We start from the raw sequence: 23,597 nt of genomic DNA, 5'->3' as shown, positions 1-23,597 counted from the left end.
GTTATTAACTATATTCTAGATCTAGTCTAACCAGACCAAAGTAAAGCGAGGCTATCTCTTACTATATGCTGGACTCCATGGATCTCAATACAGCTCAAGATCACATTGGTTTTGTGTGTGTGTGTGTGTGTGAGTTGCTTCTGTTGATAAATCACATTGTTGACTTATATTGAGCCTGCAGTCCACTAAAACTCCCATATCTCTTTTAGGTGACCTTCTGTTTAACCAGGACTCTCCTATTTTGTTCTTGTGAAATTGATTTTTTTTTTCAGTCTTAGTGTAGGACTTCACATTTATCTCTATGAAATTTCAGTTGAGTAAGTTCAGTCCATCATGGAGCCTGTTGAGACTTTTTGTATCCTAATTCTGTCATCCAACATAGTCTCTATATCTTCTAGCTTTGTACCATTTGAAATTTGTAAAACATGCCAAGAACTTCTTTCTCTAAAACATTTATAAGCCGGTTCTCCCCTTTCCCCTCCTCATTGGAATTGTTTTAATTTAGTTCATGGATTTATTTCCCCTATAAAATTTTAGGATATGGACTCTCAGCTGTTCTTTATTTTAACCCTTTGAAATAAGTTCTCTGAAAATCTAAGCTATATGATAGAGCAGGGGTGGGGACCATGTGGCCTCGAGGCCTCATGTGGCCCTCCAGGTCCTCAAGTGCAGCCCTTTGACCATATCCAAATTTCATGGAACAAATTCCCTTAATTAAAGGATCTGTTCTGTAAAACTTGGACCCAGTTAAAAGGCTGAACCCAAGGACCTAGAAAGCCACAGGTTCCCTGAATTAGACTATGCTCCGCTTTCTCCTCCTCTGTTATGAATCCTTCTAAGTTGGAGTGAACGCTTCCCCACAAAGTTCTTACCACTTCTCCTTCACCAGTTCCTTCTAGGTAGTCATAAAGTGGTACCTAATAGTGCTCCCCTTCATTACTTCCTCTATTATTTTCCAGAATCCATTATTTTCTTCAAAACTTTACTCAAGTATAGTAGTACTGCCTCTATAGGTAGCTCTCCTGAGCCCCCAAGCTGCTAGTGTCTTTCTCCTAAGAGTTATCTTGTATTTTTTATATATGTTGCATATAGTCATTTATTTAATATTGTTTCTAGAAGCTTATATTCTATTAGGAAACAATATTAAATAAATGTCTATATGCAACGTGTATACAAAGATGCTCTATAATCTGAAACCAGTGGTGACTCAGGCCTTCTTTCTATTCCCCAGACTCCATGCATTTTCACTGGCTGTCCTCCATGACTTGGATTCTCCTTCTTCCTCACTTCTGCCCCCTGGCTTCCCTCACTTTCTGCAAGAATTCTTTCACAATCCTTTTTAATGTTAGTGCCTGCCCTCTGTTGATCATCTCCATTTTGTCCTCACACAAACCTCATTTAAATCCAATTCACACACGTCAAGACATCACCCTCATGATGTCATTGGTCCTCTTCGAGAATGATGGAGGAGCAACACACATGTATACATGTATATATATATATATGTATATGTACATACGTGTATATAAGACAACATGCAATCAACTATGTCCAAACAATATATATTTATATATTACAAAGTACTTTACATATGTTATGTATACATCTTGTTTGTATACATCTAATTTATTTTATTTTCCCCATTAGATTGTGAACTCCTTGAGGATGCTGATAATTTTTGCCTCTCTTTGTATCCTCTAGTGCTAAGCACAGTACTTACCACATAGTAGGTACGTAATAAATGTTTGTTGACTTAGTTTATGAAAGACAGTAAGCTTCTGGTGTGTACTTCTAGCCATAAGATTCTATGTAGCTAAGAATTCAGTAGGTGCACTAAATCATTAAAAAAACATAAGCTGCTGTCTAGCCATGCTCCATCCCCTTTACTCAAGCAGCTGCTCGTTTCAGCCCAGTTGTGGAACATTACTTTTATCACTATTTAATTCGCAATGATTAAATCTGGCACATTATTTAACCCTGTTTGCATGCTCGTTATAGCTTTGCTCCAATATAGGCCTTCCCCTCCAATCGTGCCCCTTTCCTCCCAGTCCTCTACCCACACTATGCTCAAGGTTTCCCCTCTGGGCCTCTGCTCATGCTGTTATCTCTGCCTGCAAGATCTTCCCTCACACTCTCTCCTTATATAAATCTAACTCATCCTACAGAGCCTCCTTTTCTGTGAATTCTTTCCCAGTTGTATCAGCCTATATTGAACTCTCCCTTCTCTGAGCTCTGAAATGTTTAGAGCCAGTGATCAGTTTGGAATTGATGCTGATCTCTCTCCTACATTACAGCTCTTCAAGGAAGAATGTCTAAACACATAAAGGACTATCACATGGAATAGGGGTTAAATTTGTCTTGTTCTCCCCCCCACCCCAAACGAACATAAATAAACATCAAGGAACAGTAAGTGGAAGATGGAAGATTTAGGCTTCGGGTAAAGTCAATAAGCCAGTCAGTCAACAGGTATTTATTTATCAAATGGTTACCATGTGCCAGGCACTATGCTAAGTGTTGGAGACACAAAAAAAGGCAAAAATCATCTCTGCCCTCAAGGAACTTACATTTTAATGGAAGAGACAACATGTAAATAACTAGGAACGTATAAGACATATACAGAGTAGATGGAAGGTAACATGAAAGAGAGAGGCATGGTGGGAGGAGGGGACTGAAAGGACTCTGGCTGGAGGTGAAATTTGAGCTGAGTCTTGAAGGAAGCCAGACAAACCAAAGAGATGGTGGTGAAGAGGGCAGAGAATTCAAGACATGGGGGATCCCCAGGGTAAAGGCAAAGAGTCAGAAGATGGAAAGTTCTCTTTGAGGAGCTGCAGATAGACAACAGCTGGATGGCTGACTTTGTGGAAAGGAATAAAGTGTAAGAAGGTTGGAAAAGTAGGGAGGGTTATGGTTATGGATTCCATGCTAAATGGAGGCATTATTTGATCCTGGAGGTATTAGGGAACCCCTGGAGCCCACTGAGTGGAGAGTGGCATGGTGAGGCTTTAGAAAAATCACCTCTGAAGTTGAACAGAAGATGGATTAGAAAGGGGAGAGACTGAGGCAGGGAGAACAGCTTGTAAACTATTTCAATAGTACAAGAGTGGGAAGATGAAGGCCTGGACCAGGTATGGCTTCTTTTAGGTAGAGAGAAGGGTCTGAATATGAGAAAGCTTATGAAGGTGAAGCTATCACAGAGAGGATTAGGCGGCCTCAGGAGGTAGAGACCTATCTTGTGCTCGAGTTCTTCAAGCAAACACTGGGTGGCCCCCTTTGGGGTACATTGCAGAGATTCTTATTCAGGTCCCATTTGGACTAGATGGATTCTGAGAATATGAGATTTGGAGACTTCAGTTGGTTTCTAATTATTTCATGTCCACACCTCTTGTTTACCCAACTATATTATAAGCTATAAGAAAGCAAAGACCACATCTCTACTTCTTTTGCAACTCTACCCTACCAATTCCCTGGACTCATGTACCTACCTAGCACAGAGTTGAAGGGTAGTTAGATGTTCAATAAATAGTTCTTGGTTGGCTGATGGAAGTCTTCCTAAACCTATTCTCCAGCTGTTTCATTAACTGGCTAGAGTGGTTGGACCATACCTAAGGATCACTATAGTGATGCCTTCATCAGTGGTTTAGGAGACACCTGGAAACATGTTGCATTTTGAAATTCTAACCAGGTGAATATAGTGCAGTTACATGAGTAGGATGGGAATGCTAACTGAAATAAGGATGGTGGGTTGATGTATGGAGGAGATCTATGGTACCAAAGATAACCTGAAGTCTTCATTATTTCTAGCTCTTCCTCTTAGGAAGACAGGCTATTTCCTTCTTCCCCTCCTCTCTCATGGGGAAGTTGAGGAGAAGGAAGGGTCTAGGAAAAAGTAAGATTAGTTCTAGCTTGAACATACTGTGTTTGAGATGCCTATGGGACACCATCCAGCTGGAGATGTCTACCACGCCAATGAGGATTTGGGACTGTAATTCAGGAGAGAGATGGGGTCTTTCAATTTGGGCTTCATCTGCATAGTGACAATAGTGGAACCCATAGAAACTAATGAAATTACTGGAAGAAATAATAATAATAATAGCTAGTATTTACATAACATCTATTATGTAGCAGGCACTGTGCTAAATGCTTTATAAATATTCTCTCATTTCATCCTCATGACAGCTCTGGAAGGTAGATGTTATTATTATCTCCATTTTACAGATGAGGAAACTGAGGCATACAGAGCTTAAGCGATGTGTACAAGCTCACAAAACTAGTAAATTTCTCATGCTGGATTTGAACTCAGGTCTTCTTGACTTTAGGCCCAGCACTCTGTCCATTGCCCCACCTAGCTGTATAGAGATGACAAGAGGGCCTAGGACAGAGTCCTGGAACACACTTAGTTGGAGTGAGTTGGGCATGTGTGGTAGGAACAATATCCTAATCCCTGCCCCCATGAAAGTTAAGCTAGTTTTTCCTTAAAAGGTATTAAGACATCCTAGAGACTGAGTTGGCTCTGAGGACTTCGCTTCCTCATCACCTGGGTACAAAACAACCACAAGGGGTTTCAGGCATCCTCTCTGATGCTTGGCTGGTGGATCAGGATGGGCAGTTTAGGCAAGGTAGCTGCACTTAGCTGAATGCACTTCTGTTATCCTCCATATCTAGCTTTGTTGAATACCTTTCCCCTGCCATGGTTTTGCAAATATCCTTTTGTTAATTGTTGAGTGACCTACAAGAGTCTCATTTTGCTCCCACATTGAACCTATACTACTAAGGGGCTAACCTGAGTCAAGCCCACTCAGAATAGCACGGCTGATGATTTTGCTTTTTTAAAAAATATTTTAAAAATTAATTTATTTTGAATTATCAACAATCACTTCCATAAGCTTTTGAGCTTAAATTTTTTCTCCCCTTCCTTCTCCACCTCCCTCCCCAAGAGGGTGCACAATCTGATATAGACTATACATTTACATTCCTATTAAGCATATTTTCATATTAGTGATGTTGTAGGTAAGAATTAGAACCAATAGGACGAACCACCAGAAAGAGGAAACAAAACACAACAGAAGAAAAAAAAATAGCAAATAGTATGCTTTGATCTGCATTCAAACTCTATAGTTCTTTCTTCTTTGTGGATAACATTTTCCATCATGAGGCCTTTGGAGATGTCTCAGATCCTCGTATTGCTGAGAAGCGGTTAAGTCTATTAATATTAGTCATCGCATAATGTGGCTGCTACTGTGTACAACGTTCTCCTCGTTCTGTTCACTTCACTCAGCAGTGGGTGATGATTTTGCAAAGGAAAATGAGAAGTACTGACCCATGTAGGAAAATCATAACAGAGTACTATCACAAAAACCTGGGAATGAGAAAGCACCTAAAAAGGGGAGGGAGGTTAACAGTGTGAAATGCTGCAGAGAGGCCAAGAAGGATGAGGATTGAGAAAAGGCCTCTTGATTTAGTAATAATGGGATCACTAAAGACCTTGGAAAGAGACGTTTCAGTCAAGTGTTTGTGACAGAAGTCAGATTGTAAGGATTTTAGAAGTGAGAAAATGGAGGTTATAAATGATAGTTTTAAAAAGAAGTTTGGCTTTTAAAGGAGGAAATATATTGGATGATAGCTTGAAAGGATGGTAGTATGAACTAAGAAGTTTTTTTTTTATGGGGCAGTTTGGGCATATTTTTAAGCACTAGGGAAGAAACCAGTTAATAAGGAGAAATTAAAAATTAGGAATAGAGAGGAGATTGAAGAGGAAAGCTCTTAGATGTGGGATGGTAGGACAGGAACTAGTAGACGGGTTAGCATTGACAAAGAGAGGAACCACTTCTTTCTCTGATACTAGATTAAAGGAGGAGGGAATAGGTGATGACTTGTAGAGTATCCCAAAAGTCTTTGTGAAATTTCAGGCTCCTCAGTATAGAACTGGAGAGAAGAGGGAGATGAGTCACAATGGATGGAAGACCTGTGTTCAAGTTCTGCTTCTGATATGTACCAGCTGAATGACCACTTAAACTCTTAGTGTTCATGACAACTTTCCAAGGGTATAAACTGCAGAGAAGGTTCTGACAGAGAGCATTTCCTCGCCTGAGAGGGAATAGCAGTGGTATCACAGACCTGGTCCTTATCTCTCTAAATAGTAGTTCACCTGCATTTTATATGCGAGAACTTTATCCATAAACCAGTGAATTGCCATTATATTGGAGAAATGGAAACCAGTTGCTACTGGTACTCTCTCAAAGAAAGAAACCAGAAAACATAAAGAAGTTGCCAGTTTCATGGAAAGACAGTCTCCAGGTTTCCGTTGGATAATCGGGGAGTGGGCAAAGTGGGTCTTGTTCTGTAACTACAGTGCTGATGATGAGCATAAGTAAAAAGAAACTGCCACAGAGGTAATTGCAATTAATATAGTAATATCTGTTGCAAAGGATGAGGAAATAGAGAGATTCTGTGAAGGCCTTTATAAGAACTTCTCAGCCATGGGTTTTTAAATTTGGATCCATGAATTCATGAAGACATTTTCATCCATGAAATTGTATGGGAAAAATGCATCTTTTTTTCATTAACCTCCAACTGAAATTTAACATTTTTTTTTCATTTCTTAGAATCATTATTCTGAGGTCAAGTCCACAGGCTTCAAATGTGCTGCCAAATGGGTCTATGCCACAAAAAAAAAAAAGGCAAAGAACCCCTTCTCTGTACTGAGTCATTGACACATGATATCTTCAATGGGAAAGTGAGTATAGAGGAAACTGAAAGATATGCCAGAAGATATATCAAGAAATAAGAGGCCAAAAGTTAGTGGACTGCTGCTAAGTGTCCAAGGCTAGGTTTGAAGTCAGGTTTTCCTGACTCCAGGTCCAGTGCTTTATTCACTGTGGTGCCTAGCTACTGTAATTATTTTGTAACCTGTGGCTGGGCAGCATAATTTTCCCCTGCATGGAATTACTTGGCTTTTAAGAACATAGAAGATATTATCTTGGCCTCCTTAAACCTTAACAAAGTGAGTTTATTTGACAAATAATTCTATTGCCATGCACAAATTTTTCAGGCTTTTAAAAAATGAATATGGGGAAAGGAACAAGCATGTATTGAGAGGTTTTTATGTGCCAGACGTTTGGTAAGTGCTTTACAAATTTTGCCTCATTTGATCTCCATAACAATCCTGGGAGGAAGGCATTATTATTACCCCCATTTCACAATTGAGGAAAAGGAGGCAGATAGAGTTTAAGTAACTTGTCCAGGGTCACAAGCTAGTGTTTAAGGGAATTCAGGTCTTCCTGACTCCATTCTCTGTGTTCTATACACAGTGCCACCTAACTGACTTTAATACAAAAAGAGAGAGAGTCTAAATGAATGACTAGGAATAATGGATTTACAGTTTTTCCCCATTGTCAGCTATGACACAAGGACTTTCATAATAAAATATGGAGCCTTTTCAATATTTCTTCATATTCCTTAGAAATTTCATCTACCTTATGTCCTGCTCACCACCCATCTTCTTCCCCTGCCCCACCCAGACACAGTGCAGCATGGTAGATAGAGGGGTAGATGTGGAGTCAGGAAGAATGGGGTTCAAACTCCACCTCTGACATTTACTAACTGTTACATAACTGAGAGCCCCGGGACCCTCACTATAACATGTATAAGAAGGTATAGATGGGTTGTGACACCCCAAACCCTTAAATACTGAGGTATATATTCCTCCCCCCCCAAAGCCATTGATGTTGTAACAAGTACATACATTTTGCTCTTAAAGACTTTACTAAGGCCATTTCATTGAATAATATGGTCTAAGAAATTAAACAAGATACAATGGCATGAATTTAATTTATTTATAAAATGAAATTTCGTTTTTCATTAAAATCCTAGTAGGTCATTCTTAAAACCTAACCTTTTCCATAGACTACTACTACACCCTATGTAAGCTAGTAACTAAATTCAATTAAACAAGTATTTTAGGGTTTACAGTGTGCAGAGCATTGTGCTAGGTTCCAGGGGGCAGATGGATAAATAATATTTGATACCTACCCTCATATAGCTATCTGCCATTTTTATTTGCCATGCCAACTGCTAAGAATTGACCTGAGGACGTGGACAATTGTGGTTCCAATATACCTGTTGACCTTGGAATCTGGAGGGAAGAAAAATAAAAAATGTCCATCAATAATTGTGATTTAAACAGAAATTCCATCTTCACCCAAGGGGGACATTGCAACAGTGATTCATGTGTGTTTTGAACCCAGTTGCCTATCTCTTTTTTCAGGAGAATTGAGAAAAGGGGATTTATGATGACATCATCTGTCTATTTTCCAAGCTGACCTTCTCAATGTATTTCTGATAGCAGGTCAGCTCTACAACTGTTTCTTACGAGCGACAGTTCCTTGCTTTTTGCTAAAAGGTATTGCTTCTTTCTGCAGTGATAATCAGACAAAGGCAAAAGACTCAGGGGTTGGGAATGTTCAGGTAATTAGAGATTAGCAAGAAGGATATGCCAACAAGTAAATAGTGAAGCAGCTTACCTTTTCCTCCAGGTTACATTAATAATTGAATTTAGTCTCATGGATGGATGGATGGATGGATGGATGAGAGTCAGTGTGATATCACAGGGTCACAGAGCCATTACCAGAAGAGACCATAATGGTCCTTAGTCCAATTCCCAATTTTACAATTGAGGAAACTGAAGCCCAGAGAGTTTAAATGACCTGTCCAAAGTCACATAGATAACAAGTAGCAGAGCTAGGATGTGAACTCAGGTCCGGTGCTTCTAAGTTCAGCATCCTTTCCTCTGTCCACGCTCAAGATGGAGTGGGTTCTAGTGTTGCTTTTAACACTAGCTTTGGAACCATGGGCACGTTAACTTCATACCTCGCTGACCCAGTCACTGCATTCTTCCATTCTCTTCCCTTTTCTTCTCTCCCCTTCTCTGTTTTCTCTCACTTGCTGTATCATTCCTTCTCTCTGTCTCTGTCTGTCTCTGTCTGTCTCTGTGTCTGTCTCTGTTTGTTTGTCTTCCTCCCCCTCTCACAGTCTCTTTCTTTTCTCCCCCTCTCTTTTTCTCCTTCCATCACTCCCTCTCTCTCTTTCCCTAACCCTTCTCTCTCTCTCCCTCTCTGTCCCTCTCTCTCTCTGTCTTTGCTGTCTCCATCTCTCTCTTATCCCTCTCCTTCCCCCTACTCACACCCCTCACTCTGTTGCTCTCACCCTCTTTCTGGCTCTCTTTTCTTTCTCTGTCTCTTTCCTGTTGTCTCGTTTTCTCTGGCTCCATCTTTCAGTTTCATTCTATCTCTATCTCTTTCTGTCTCTCTCTGTGCCTCTGTCTGTTCCTGTCTCTCTTGGTCTGTCTCTTTCTATTGCTTTCTGCTTGTTTACTTCTATCTTTGTTTCTGTCTCTGCCTGTGTCTCTTTCTCCCTCTTTCTGTATCTAAACACATCCACTTTTTCATGCCTTATTGTGGCAAGGGACATACCCTTGGGTTCTTCAGAGAGCTCTACATCTCCGAAGTCCAATCACAGCTAGGCACCGCCATGATTGAAAGACTTCAGGTACAGGCCTGGCGATGGACTTTGTGTTGTCTTTTGAGGAATGGCCCAGGGTTATTTTGAGGATCACATGAGATAATATTTGTAAAACGCTTAGCACAGTGCCTGGCACACAGTAGGTGCCATATCAATGCTAGTTCTTATCATTACCCACACCACAAAGTCACACATTTCTTGAAATATTGACATGTCTATTTCTGCCCACCTAGAGAGATCTGTATCTGTCCACATGGGTATCCCCACCCACATAGGTGCTTCAGCGACCTTTGCTGCCTTTTTAATTTGGCCTGCCTTAACACATTCTCTCTCCTGCTCACTTTGAGAACAGAACTGTCAAATTACTGAGCCCTGAGAAAGATCTTGCAGGTGGTTTTGCAGAGGGGAAAATGGGAAGTTAACAACCTGACAAGGAGAGCTCGCTGCTGTTCCAAGATTTACAGTCCAATTTGGGGGCTGAAATTGGTCTGAGTAAAGTTTGCACAGGCTTCAGTCTGGCATCAGGAGAGTGTCCCGAGGAGCTCTGGCTGGGGACAAGCAGCTAGGCCCCACCTTGCTCTGCATTAGACAAATCATCTGGTCTTAGAGTACTTTGTTGGAGGAGGGGCATCCTTGAGGAGTGGTTTTCTATGATTTCCAGACTTAAGCATTGCCATCCATTCTGATTTTTCTTATATGTGCTCTGTTTGTACATCTAACAAACAGTACATCTAAGAAACAACGGTGTTTCCATATATTATCTCCTTTATTACACTGTGAGATCTTTGAGGGCAGGAATTATTATTATTATAATTTTTAAAAATTTTTCTTTGCATTTCCAGTGCTTAGCACAGTGCCTGGTATATAAGGGGCATTAAATAAATGCTTGTTGACTTGTTGATATTTTTCTCTGTTTCTCTAAGACAAGGGTGGGGAACCTGTGGCCTCGAGGCCAAAAGTGGCCCTCTAGGTCCTCAAGTGTGGCCCTTTGACTGAATCCAAATGTCACAGAATAAATCCCCTTAATAAAAGGATCTGTTCTGTCAAACTTGGACTTAGTCAAAAGGCTGTAGCCAAGGACCTAGAATGCCACATGTGGCCTCAAGAGCACAAGTTCCCTACCCCTGCAGAGCATCACAGAGGTTTAATTATATATGTTTGTAGTAAGTTTTATTTTTCTTGCTTTCTCAATTAGGGTAGAGGGAATGGGGTAGTCTGAGAGAGAGAGAACATGAACCTAAAAATAAAATTAAATTGAATCAAAACAAAATTTAAAAAGACCTATCGTAGTGGATTCACAGATACGTTCAGGTGCCTTCAGAAGTGTGTGTTTGGGGGTTGGGGAGGGTGAGGGTGATGACAGGTGTATCCTGTGTCCCTTACATGGCGAGGGCCTCAGTTTTCTCTCCTCACCCTATGAGAATCCCAGCAGAGCTTTTCTTCCTCCGTAGACTTAAGTGAGCATATTCTCTGATGTACCAATCAGAATCAGGAAAGATGCATGCTATGTAGATACCTAGCACTATTATTTATTGCTTAACACACTTAGATGGACCTTTGAATTCTTTTATGTGGACGTGCCTGCTCCTGACAAAAGTCGCAAAGCATGCCAGCCTTCTCTGTGTGATTCCTGCTCATGTCTTGGAGGGGGCCCTAACACCAGCACTTTCTTGTTTCAGGTTTGATGATGGGGAAGAAATGAGACATTCAGAAGCCATTGAATAGTACAAAAGAAGGTTTACTTTGCCCTAATCCTGTGTCTTTGTGACTCTTTGCTTCTCTGGACGCAGCCCCTCTTGTTTCCACATGGAGACATGTCTGATCAGCTGGGCAGAGTATGGTGAAGGGCATGGTGACTCCTGTGGTCTTAGGCACTTGCCAAATCTGCGAGGCCTAGAATCCATGTGGCTGGGACTTTTTATGTCTTTTAGTGATCAGGAAGCTCCACCAGGGACTGGGGCCAATCAGGTTCCAAGGACAGTGTGGTGTTCTTTTAGGGAAAGCTAATTCCTGCCAGAAGAGGTGTCTGAGTCTGTCCCATGTTGGAAGGGGATGAGGAGAAAGCTGTGCCAAGCGAAGCATGGATCACTTAGGTTCAGGGGGCAACTTTGTCTCCTTTTAGGGACAGCTAATCTCTGGCAGAGAAGGGAATGAGGTGGGGACTGGGCCAATCTACCTTACATTGGGGGAAGCTACAGTAACCTGTCAAACTATGTCTTTCCATGAATTCTCCATAGAAGGTCAAACCAATATATTAGAACAGAGATTCATAACTTATTGAAAAATATCTTGATTACTGCATTTCAATATTATTATTTCCTTTGTAATCCATGTATTTTACTTTATGCATTTAAAAATAATATTCTGAACAGAGTTCAATAGGTTTCACCAGACAGATGTGGCTTTGATTAAGTCTATTATCTGGGCATCTAGGTGGCACCATAGAGCACAGAATCCTGGGCCTGGAGTCAGGAAGACCTGAGTTCAAATCTGACCTTGAACACTTACTGGCTGTGTGACCTTGGGTAACTCATTTAACCCTGTTTGCCTCAGTTTCCTCATTTGTAAAATGAATTAGAAAAGGAAATGGCAAACCACTTTGGTGTCTTCACTGAGAAAACCCCAGACAGTCACAAAAAGTTGGACGTGACTGAGACAACTGAATAATGACAACAACAAATGACATATTACTGAAAGAAAAAGAATGCTCTTCACATCCTTTGTACATAAGTATGACATCATTATCATCATCACTATAGCTAGCATTCATAAAGTGCTTTGGGCTTTACAAAGCACTTTTCGAATATTATCTCATTTTATTCTCATAACAACCCTGGGAGGTGGGTGCCAATATTATCTCCATTTTACAGTTGAGGAAATTGAGGCAGTCAGAGACTAAGTAACTTGCCCACCATCACACAGCCAGTTAAGTGTCTTAAGTTTGGATTGGAACTCAGTTCTTCCTGACTCTAAGCCCAGGACTCCATTGTTGAATTGAAATATTTGCTGAATTCCCTACTAGACTGTGAGATTCTTATGAGTAGGGATTGGGCCTTATTTCATCTAATTTTTTTAGCTCCCTCCACCAATGAAGATTATAACCAGACCATAAAATAATGTCTTAAGAGAATTGTCTTACATATAATAGGTGGTGACTAATAAATGTTTCCTAAATTGAATCAAAGGAGGGGCCTTGGATTGTAATCTTGTGATTATTTACCATATATCTTCCCTTCTTAAAAATCACATGATCTACATTTCCTAGAAAGGAAAGAAAGAAATAAGCACTAATTAAGCACCTACTATATATGCCAAGCACTGTGATAAGTGTTTTACAAATATTATTTCATTTATTTCATTTGATTCTCATAATAATCCTAGAAGGTAGGTATTATTCCCCCCCCCCCTTTTACAGTTGAGGAAACTGAGGGAGGCAAAGAGAGGTTAAGTGACTTGCCTAGGCTCCAGCTCAGGCTAGCAAGTGTCTGAGGCTGGATTCAAATTCAGTTCTTCCCAATTCCGACACCAGTAGTCTATCCACTGTGCCTTTTAGATGCCTACAGGATGAAGTCCAAACTCCTTTACTTGGCATTTGAGACAATCCATTGTCTGGTCCCAACTTCACTTTCTAGTCTTCTTTCATACATTTCATACAATGTCTTATACATCTTTGTATATGACATGGTACTCAGTGCAATGCTTTGAACATGACAGTAGTCACTCAGTACCTACTATTAGTAGTTAATATGTGCTAAGAATCTCACTACATGTTACTGTTGTCGTTGAGTTATTTCAGTTATGTCTGACTCTGTGACCCCATTCGAGGTTTTCTTGGCAAAGATACTGGAATGGTTTGCCATTTCCTTCTCCAGCTAATTTTACAGATGAGGCAATTGAGGCAAACAGGATTAAATGACTTGTCTATCATCACCCAGCTAGTAAGTATCTAAGGTCAAATTTGAACTCAGTTCTTCTTAATTCCAGGCTTGGCGCTCCACTTACTGTACTAGATGTTACGAGCAGATAAAAAAGAAATAAAAGAAATCATATTTGCTATCCCCTTAGGGGCCTGTTATTATTATTATTGTTGTTGTTGTTGTTGTTGTTGTTATGGTGGAGGTACTCAGCCTGCACTCATAAGAAAGATGAAGTCAGGTACAAAATCTGGATTCTGAATCTGCTCTTAGTTGTTTTTATGCTGATACATGTGTGAGGAGAGCTTGAGGCTGTGGGGAATTGAGCTACGGGCTTTGATGATCTGTTACTGAAAGGACAGAGAGGCTCTTCATTGGAGGACACCCCCTGCAGTATTCCCTGGCTACCGCTTTGTGAGAGAACAAAATACAACATTTTCTCTAAGCAACGTTCTAGGCAACCAGGGAACACTGCATCAACCAGAAGAGGAATTGAACTGATCAGTCTCCTCCCTGGCTTTCTTTATGCAGCCCATGACAGAAAGCCTAAAGAAGAGCACCTTACAGCTTAGCACCAATAACTGGGATGTTCTTGGGCTGAACTCAATGTCAGTGCTAGGAAATGAAATTCAAGAGTGAAGCAAAATGTAAACAGTGCTGGGCCTTCTGGAGACAGAGGCCCCACTCCCCTGTATGAAACACTATAGGCCCTTGAAATCTCTTATAAATGGATTATTAAATCACTGCCCAACAAGTGAAACATTTCAATTTGCAGCAAGAGAAACAGACGTTCATAAAGATTTCCCATGGTTAAATGCCAGTTCTGTATTCAGATGCCTGAATCTTCCTTCCTCCCTCACCTACTTCCCACCTCCTCCAAATCCAACCTGTATATTAAGGCAGGCACTTATCTATCGAATGAGAGTTGACATATTAACTTGTTGCAGAGGCTGATGGGAAGAAGCACTAGCCAAGATAGCTATCCAGTCTTTGACGAATGCTTTAGTTACTGAGTACCTCCTATACTGGTTGTTACAATTTAGGGGTGTTCCCTTGTATGAGGCATTAGTTCCTCCCTTTTGCCCTGGGAAGAACTAGAGAGTTCCCTAATCTTACAGGTGTGATTCTGAGGTTTGTTGTTGTACTTTATATGGCCTCTTAAGCAGATCCTTCCTTTTCCTGTGTATTCTAAGCATTGACCAAGTCTCTTCCCATTTATGAAAAACTAAGATTCTGTAACAGTAGCCTTCTTCTGGCCAGTGATGGCAGACTGGCTGTCATCTTGGAGAAAAGTCTAGTCAGCTCCTTCTAGAAAATTCTCTCATTTCTTATATGCCAGTCCACTGTTGGAGTTTTAAAATGCTAAACCTGTTCAATATTGAATTGTAGCGAGGAAGCACTTTGAATTAATAGTGCCTCAAAGACCTTATTATGATAATATGTCATTTATGGCATGATCAAAGGCTGATGAAGTCATACAGATAGAGCTGGAAGATTCCTTGGAGATTATCTCACATTCTCTTTTTTTTAGTCAAACTGGTTTGCTAAGTAATGTCTTGTAGAAAATGTTCTATCTCCCATTTCTATGTCTGTACCCAGGCTGTCCCTCATACCTGGAATGCACTGCTTCCTCAAACTCAACTTTGTATTATCCCTAGCATGAGATACCTTCTACATGAGGCCTTTCCTAATCTCTTTAGTTGTTAACTCTCTTAATGCTCTCTCTCTCTCTCGCTCTCTCTCTCTCTCTCTCTCTCTCTCTCTCTCTCTCTCTCTCTCTCTCTCCTTTCTGTCTCTGTCTGACTTTCTTACATTTTAAATATATTTTGTATTTATTAACATATGCACAATGTCCCCCACCCCAGTAGAATGTATGCCTATTGAAGGCAGGTGCTATTTCACTTTTCCCTTTATAGTCCTAGTGTCTTTATACATAGCAAGTGTTTAATAAAAATGTGCTGAATTGAATAAAAATAAAATGAATGTAGTCCAACTCACTCAATTTATGGATAAGGAAACCTAGGACCAGAGAGAGGGGTCTTACAGCAGACACTCCTAGGGTATAAAGAAAGTCTTCTAATTTTCTTGATTTTTCTTTCTAGTGCTGATAGGTTTGATGAGGGTAGGCTGGTCACTGTGACCTTTAGTGCTTGATTAGAAGAAAGGAGAGGCAGGTCAGGTGCTGCACACTCATTTGGTATTAATTACTATTAAGAATAAGAAGAAAGAAGGCAAGTGAGATAACAAGCCTGGACTGAATTCACACAAGAATTTGAACTTGTAATAAATGCAACTACCATCATTCAAGCACAATAAATTAGTTTGGAACAATCAGGAAAGCTCTTAACGATGCAATACACATCAATGAACCCAGGCTGGTGTACAAGGTAGGTTGATTATGACATTGAACACATCCGGCACATCTCATATAAGGATTTCTAAGGGCTCAGAAACTGAGAATTAAGCTAATTAAATCTCACAAATTCCCTGGCCAGATAAGCAAGGGTTGTGATTGATACCAGTTTTAATGGATGGGAGAACTTAAGCAAAAAATGATTAATTGGCTTGATTAAAGACTGGAAACCCAAAGTTCTAATTCCAAGTAGGCTATTTGTTGTGTGTATGCATATGTACATGTATATGTATATGTATATGTATATGTATATGTATATGTATATGTGTGTATGTGTATATGTGTGTGCATATATCTATATCTATATAACCATATGGCAAGTTATCCTTCCACTAGGCTGTCCTTCACTTTATCTTATGCTCAGTCTCCATATCTACTCTCATTCCCATTTCTGTCCCATTCTTCCCCCCTACACCTACCACCCTTTACCAGACATACCTGCATCCCTGCCACTACACATACACAGATGCACAGACACAGACAAAACACAACACAACACAACACACCACACACACACACACACACACACACACACACACACACACTGTGCTCAAATGGGGAAAAAAAAACCTTTTCAAAACTGATGTCTGGAGATGTAGCATGTGGTAATAGAAATGGCACTGCCCATATAATCACAAGTCCTGGTTCCAACACTTTCTAGCTATGTGATCCTAAAGAAGTCACTTATCCTCTGATCTTCAGTTTATTCATCTGTAAAATGAGTATAATAATACCTGAGTAGGCACTTGCAAGATGAAAGCTGTCTTAAAGCACATAGAAATGCAAGTTCTTAAACAGTTAAAGTTAGGTATTCAGTAGACACTCAAAGCAAGGGAGCATGACTTTAATCAGATTCTCAACTCCAGGTAGCAAAATACTAAACTCTGCATTGTTATTCCATTGGAAGAGTGAGAAACAGAAGAGACATCTAAGGTTGAGGGCTTTAGAAATCTTGAGAATCCAAATCCTTAACTCTCTTGCATGGACTTCCCTACCTCAAGGTTTGGGGTGAATTGTTCCAAATTCCCTTACCTGGGAAAGTCAAAACTCTGACCATGGCAACAGGGGGAACAAGGGAAAACTTATGAGATCCCCATACTTTGACCATGGGAATCACAGAATGTGAGACTGTTACAGCTGGAAGAGACCTCCAAGTCCATGATCCTTTGATCATCTAGTCCAACTGCCTGATGAGAAACAGATGGGAAAACTGAGGCACAGAGAGGTAAGGGTACCTGCCCCTTAGCAGCATGCCTAATAGGTAGCAGAGCTAGGATTCACAAAACAGAATTCTCATTAGAATTCATAGAATTCTTAAACTGAAAGAGATCTGAGTAGGCATTCGCTCTATATCCCTGAAATAGTCATGTGAACCTTAAATTAAGACCTTTAGTGAGGCAGTCCATTCCATTTTTGGATAGCTCCAATTGTTGGATAATTTTTCCTCATGTGGTGCCGCAAATTCTGCCCATTGTTCCTATTTTTACCCTCTCTAGCCAAGCAGAACAGATCTCATCCCTCATTCACGTGACGGTCCTTCAAATACCTGAAGACAACGCCTACGTCTTCTCCAGACAGAGTATTTCTAGCTCTTTCAACTGATCTTCATATAACATTGCCTTGAGTCTCTTCATTGTCCTGGTCATCCTCTTCTGGAGACACTCCACTTATCAATGTCCTCCCAAAAATGTGGCACCAGGAATTGAACACAATGCTCTAGTCCTGATTTGTCCAGGATAGTATACAATGGCACCATTGCTTCCCTTTATTTTGGACATAAGGACTGTCTTAATATAGCTTGGGATTTCATTATGTTATTTTGGCAGCCATCTCACTGTGTGAGTTTGCAATCCACATTTGTTCTGCTAGCCATTCTCATCCATTTATACTTGTGAAATTCAGTTTTGAACCTCAGTATAGGACTTTGCTTTTATTTCTATTAATTTTTCTCCTCATTAGATGTGGCTCAGCATTTTAGCCTGCCGAGGTCTTTTTGGATACTGATTCTGTCTTCCAATGCATTAGCTATCCCTACCAGCTTTTTTGTCATCTGTATATTTGATAAATGTCATCTATGCCTTCATCCAAATCACTGATGAAAATGTTGATGTGCATAGAGTGAGCACAGGTCCCTGGGACCCACCACTGATGAACTCTTTCCAAGCTGTATTCCAATAACGATCACTCTTTGGGTCAGGACATTCAATGATTTTTAAATCCACACAATTGTGCTATAGTCGAGTTCCCATTTTTTCATCTGGTCCATGCAAAAATTATATCACTTTTTTCAAGTCTTAGTTTTCAAGATGCCAAATCCACCATTCCTGAGAATAACCTTATTTCCTGACTCTTTTTTTTTCCAATTAAGTAATAGCTCCCATGTGCCATCGAGGGTGGATGGATTAAAATTAGGTTTTTCATATGTTTGCGGCAATAATGATGGACATTGAACAAATCACAAGATCAGTCCCATGTTGATCCCTTCAGTACCTTGTATGCTGAGATTGGCGCTTTTGTGAAGAATACTCATCAAGGACTCTGGGATCACATTATGTCAAATGCATTTATCCTTTTTGAGGGACATAAAATTTCTTTCCTCCCAGGGCACATGCATTCAACTCACCAAACACTTATCATTAGCTGAACTGACTGAAGAATACTCTCCCTGCCTATTGAAGTAGCCCCTTCTGTATTTCCGTTGCTAACTATAGTTGGTCTATCTCTGGTTGTTTTCTAAGAGACTGACTGACATCAAACCTGAGGGTTGGGAAAGTGGCCAAGCCACCGTTCAAGGGCATAGGCAATTCAGCCAAAGTGCAAATGAAATTTGATTTCAGCTGGGCCATCAAAGTTCAAAAAGAAATTCCATTCAAGGTGGAGAATAAACACCATAAAAAGCCCACTAAAATGGAGCCACTGAATTTGAAGATTAGAGGAAAAATCAATTGGGGATAGGGCCAGGCCTGGGAATGGTGAAGGTACTTTCTACGAATCCATGGCTGTCTGGGAATAGTTGAGAAGTTGAGAGGCATCCAAGAAGCACATCAGGAACAGTATTCAATCCCCAGGAAATGTCTTGCAGAAAGTTGTTCCTATTCTAAGTTTAGAGAGGCATCTCTTTAGGGTGGGGGAGTAGGGGAGGCCACCTGTATATGAATGCCTTTGCCATGGGCAATGCCAGTTCTGCGGGCAGGAGGAGAAAATTGCTGAATATTAAATGTCCCTAAGCATCAGAGCTTCTGATTTCTTGACTCCCTCTCTTAAGAATTCTGCCCTGATTAGATTTCCTATGAGTTCTATTTGTTTGTCAGGTTCTAAGAGTCTAACTCATAAAGCAATACCCCTATCCTTGTCAGTCTACAAGGAGGAAAAAAAACCCTGCCATCCTGTGGACATCCACATGTGAAGAAAACACCACCACTCAAGGCAAATGGAATCAAGCAACCTGGAGAAACAGTTGCCCACCTTTTGTACTTGTTCTCATTCAATCTCCTCATTCCCACCTCCCTCACCTATATTTTCAGACTGAAATGATAGAAATCTGACCAAGATGGGAGCTCATATCTCTGACCAGGACAACAGCCAACAGGGGGCTCTAGATAATGTTTTAAAATACAAGAAAGCTTATGGGGTAGATTGGCCCTAGTCCCTGATTCTCCTCAGTTATGTAGAGTAATAACTTGTTTTGGAGATCAGAAAGGTTTGATCTTTGGAAACAGGTCAAACTTTAAGGTTCTTAGAGAGAAATTACACGTATGCAAACCATAGTTTGGCAGGTAAACAAGGTTGAATGTGTTTGACCAGTCTAAGTAATTAGGTGGAGATTTCTGGTTCCTGATATGGGGATAGTGGGAGATGGCCTTTGGAGGACCAGGTTTCTACAGGTTAGGGAAATCCTAGAAAAAGTTGTTAGGGTACAAAGATGGCAAAACAGGCAGCTGCCTGTTGTCATGACCTAAGAATAGCAGCTGGCACAGGGCAAGGAAGTACAGTTTTTAATGTTATTGTTTATGAATGCACACACTTTTTTAATATCCGACAATTCCGATCTCCATGCTGAATCTTGTGACCAAATTGTATGTGTTACAAGTGAAAGCCTGATGAACTCAGAGGGTGTCATTTCATAACCTTGCAAGGGAGCACTGTGATACAGCCAGTAGAAAGAATACTGGGCGGGTTTGGGTTCAGAGGACCAGGATATGAATTTTGACAATGATACTTCTACCCATGTGAAGCTTTGGACAAATTCCTGCCCTTCTCTGCACCTCAGTTTCTTTTTCTGTAAAATGTATTGAAATGCAGGAGGCAGCATGTACAGAAGAGAGTGCTGGTTCTGGAGTCAGAATCTGGATTGGAAACCCGTTTCTGCCAATTTCTAATTTTGTTACTGTAAATGTAGAAATTACTTAAACTCCGTGGGCCTCATTCAGCCGTAAAATGGCACTGCTGTGAGAATCACATTAGAATGTAAGTAAAGCACTTTGTAAGCCTGTATATAGTATGCAAGTAATTATCATTTTAGATCCACAAATGCTTCCTTCTGCTCTTGCTAGGGAATAAAGTCAGGCAGTGCAAGAACTGAGTTCTGTAATCAGTTGCCACTAATAAGGTTCTCTTGCTTCACGAAGAAAAAAAAAATGTAGACTTTCTCATAGACACGACCTCTCCTTCTCTCTCCCTCTTTCCCAAATGCCCAGGTGCTTTTTAGGAAATAATATTATCTGCTCCATATTGAGAGAGAATGAATCTGGAAATTTCTGATCAACCTTGTTTGTTTCCTTCTGTTATCTCAGCAAAGGAGGACAGTTTTGCATGCTCTAGGGGGCTTACCCAGACTTCTGCAGCTGGCCTAATTATTTTCCCAGTTGGGATGAAGTGGCTGTGACAAGGAGAGAGGTTAAGTGCTTTGCTCAAATGCACATAGCGAAGTCCTCGGAAACATTCTCCTGGTTCTAGAAATGGGGAATTTAGCTGGGTAGTACTAAGGATGCTTTCCTTTCTAACGTGTCTGCGGGGAGAATGCTGTTGTACAAGGGGTTGGAACTGGGGCTGGGGCTCTTTAGAAGCCCCGGGGAAGTGAACCAGAGAGCAGCATTTCAGTTTTCCCTGTCTCCCCAGGAGATGGGAAAATGGGGTGCAGGAATTCACTGCATGAATGCGTGTCTTATGTAAGGTGAGGTAGAGCGGGGGCGGAGAGACGAGCAGGCGCGTGCTGCCTCTGCAGTGCAGATCGGAGCTTGGCAAACCAGCCCAGAATAGCGCACAGGCAGTAATGCTGCAGTGCGGGTGCCAGCCAGAGAGCTGGGCTTTGGAGGATGGAAGATGAAGGATGGGGGTGGGGGGTCGGGGGAGCAGGAGTTGGAGAAACTTGGAAGACGGGGAATCATGCAGCAATGGCTCAGCCTGGCGGGGGTACCCTTGGGGATATGGGGCTGGGGGCTTCTGCGAAGGTGCATCACTGGAGTAGGATGGGAGGCAGAGACGGGGAAAGAAGGGAGGAAATGAAAACCGTAGGCCTAGTGCTCTGTTGCTGCAATGGGTGTAGATTTAAAGGAGTAGCATTTGGAAATGTGACGGGCTTTTGCAGGATTCTGATGGAAGGAAGCCCTGCCTTTTAAGGGGCTTCTCTGTTATGTTTTTGGTTTCATTTGGTTTTTCCTTTTTTCTCCATCCACATCTATTTTTCCCTTCCATCTTTCCACCTCCCAATTAAACCCACTTTTCCCCCCTTGCCCTTTAAGTTTCCAGATTCTTTCTTATCTTAAAGGAGATACTCATAAAGGTAGTTAGCTTCCCAGTGGGCCAAGGGGATCCAGAGTCTTATGGGTCTTTATGGTACTTGTAGACCTTCTGGGTATCACCTGGTAGATGGAACTTTGCCTGGCCTGCTCCTTGTAGTAAGGTCTAAATTCACCCAGCTAAGGCTGCCTGACTTGGGCTGATTCTTTCTTTCAGAGTTATTGAAATTGGGATTATACCACCTCCTTTCACCTACATATACCCTCACGGGATAGAGGGGAGGGAGAGGTCGGTTGGAACTAGGTTAAAGGGTGCAGCATTCTAGCCGCTAGGCTCCTTTAGTACATTCACTCCCCATGATTAGTGGCCCCAGAACAGCTCATCTGTGGGGCTCCAATTTCCCAACAGTCTAGGGTCAAGCTATCCACAGTCTTTTATTAAATGCTTAACTTTGTGCCCGGCTCTATCCTAGATGCTGGGTAGACAAAGGCAAAAATGAAATAGTCCCTGCCCTCAAGGAGCTTACCTACATTCTATTGGGAAGAAAACGTATGTGCACACATATACACACACACATACATATATATATATATGTGTATATGTATATTTGTGTATATATAGTTCTTGTCCCTATTATATATACACATGTGTGTATACATACATATACATGCACATATATATATGTGCATGTATATGTATATATATACACATATATGTGGGCATGTATATATGTGTTTGTATATATACATCTATACATACATATATATGTATATTGACAAAGATTGGACTTGTGACATCATTGGTGTAGAGAACTAAGGTAGGGTCCTCTACCAATGCAGATGGGCACCTTCTTTGAAACTATCTGATAGAGTTGCCTAGAGCGTTGAGCTGGAGAAGGAAATGGCAAACCACTCTGGTATCTTTGCCAAGAAAATCCCAAAATGACTAAAAGGATCGAACAATTATAAAGAGCATTGAGAGGTTAAGGGACTTAACTGGGAGGTTAAGGATTTCCCCAGGACATACAGTTGGTATGTACCAGAAGTAGGATCTGAACCCAGGTATGAAAGAGATTTGTAAATCTTAAACTGCTATATAAATGCTACTTGTTATTTCTAGCCCTGATGGCAGCTCTCTTTCTACTATGAAACACTGGCTTTCCTGTACAAATATAAACAAAGTCAATTAGCATCCCAGTGGGCCAAGGGGATCCAGAGTCTCATAGGTTTTTATAGTACTTGTAGGCCCTCTGGATATCACCTGGTAGACAGAATTTTGCCGGCCTGCTCCTCCCAGTAAGGTCTAAATTCACACAGCTAAGGCTGTCTGACTTGGGCTAATATATAAATAAATAAATATATAGGAGGCCAAATCCAGTTGACCTGATCTATATTTGGCCACTGGACCCAGATGGCTCTGGAGGAGAAAGTGAGGCAGGTGACTTTGCACAGCCCTGCCTCACTTAAATCCAATTCACTTGCAAGTCATGGCACCGTTTTTCTGATGCATGATCCTCTTTGAGAATGAAGGACAAACAACAAACAAATAAAAGCCATAGGGATTACACTTATTATTTTATTAGTAAAGGGCACTCCCAGGTGAGGAACCTCCTTTCCCAATTCAGGTCAGCATCTTCTCTGTAATTTAAAGGCTTAATGAGCTGCCCAGGGCGCTGAGAGGTTAATGACTTGCCCAGGGTCCTACAGCCAGTTTCTGTTAGAAGTAGGATTTGAACCCAGGTCTTACTGACTCAGAAGCCAATTTACTTTCTGTTCTGCCTCATCTCCTCTCAGTTACAGCCAGCAATACATATACCAATGTAAACTTTCTCCCTATAGAATGTGGTCTTTGTTACTGGAATCTTTTCCTTTTTTTCCCCTTGTATCCCTAGCACCTACGGCTGTAACTGAGACATATTAGGTGCTTCACTACTCCTTGTTAGATTGATTCATTCCTGAGGATCTGTTGCATACAGTGAGGTATACCTATGTCCAAAGCACTCCTTGGTAGGCCCT

This window comes from Phascolarctos cinereus, unplaced genomic scaffold, assembly GCF_003287225.1.
Source record: "Phascolarctos cinereus isolate Bilbo 61053 unplaced genomic scaffold, phaCin_HiC Scaffold_5;HRSCAF=322, whole genome shotgun sequence".
NCBI lineage: Eukaryota > Metazoa > Chordata > Mammalia > Diprotodontia > Phascolarctidae > Phascolarctos > Phascolarctos cinereus.
This window is presented reverse-complemented; position numbering follows the sequence as displayed.